The sequence below is a fragment of the Mandrillus leucophaeus genome, unplaced genomic scaffold (genome assembly GCF_000951045.1).
Source record: "Mandrillus leucophaeus isolate KB7577 unplaced genomic scaffold, Mleu.le_1.0 Scaffold1102, whole genome shotgun sequence".
NCBI lineage: Eukaryota > Metazoa > Chordata > Mammalia > Primates > Cercopithecidae > Mandrillus > Mandrillus leucophaeus.
Window position 1 is genome coordinate 219,527 of NW_012099233.1, and position 651 is coordinate 220,177.

Below are 651 nucleotides of genomic sequence, written 5' to 3' on the forward strand. Positions count from 1 at the left end.
CTAAGGGTAGAATAGGCAGCAATTTGGCCAAGTCCTAACAGGGAGGCCCATGGGAAGATTCAACCTCAAGATGCTGCACCACATTCCAAGAGGGAAACTTAAAGCCTGGACTGAACAGTCAGAGATGGCTATAGTTGGCAAAAAGATGGGCAGATGCTGAGATGAGATGATTGCTAGAATGTTCTGTCCAGGATATTCACAATATCTCTATAACCAGAGACTTTTTTGTTGTTGTTGTTCTCAAGAAGGAAACTTGGGGCTGGGTGTGGTGGCTTACGCCTATCATCCCAGCGCTTTGGAGCCAAGGAAGGCAGATCACCTGAGGTCAGGAGTACGAGACAAGCCTGGCCAACAGTGTGAAACCTCATCTTTACTAAAAATACAAAAATTAGCTGGGCGTGGTGGCAGGTACCTGTAATCCCAGCTACTCAGGAGGTTGAAGCAGGAGAATCGCTTGAATGAAATAGTGGAGGTACAGTCAAAAGGTGACATCTCCTTCTTTCTATAATTATATTTAGATATTTGCTTTACTTGCTTATTCACTAGGACCATGCGCATGCGTGTGTGTGTGTGTGTGTGTGTGTGTGTGTTTGCAAGGAGGCAGAGGTTGCAGGGAGGTGGAGGTTGCAGTGAGCCAAGATCGCACCACTG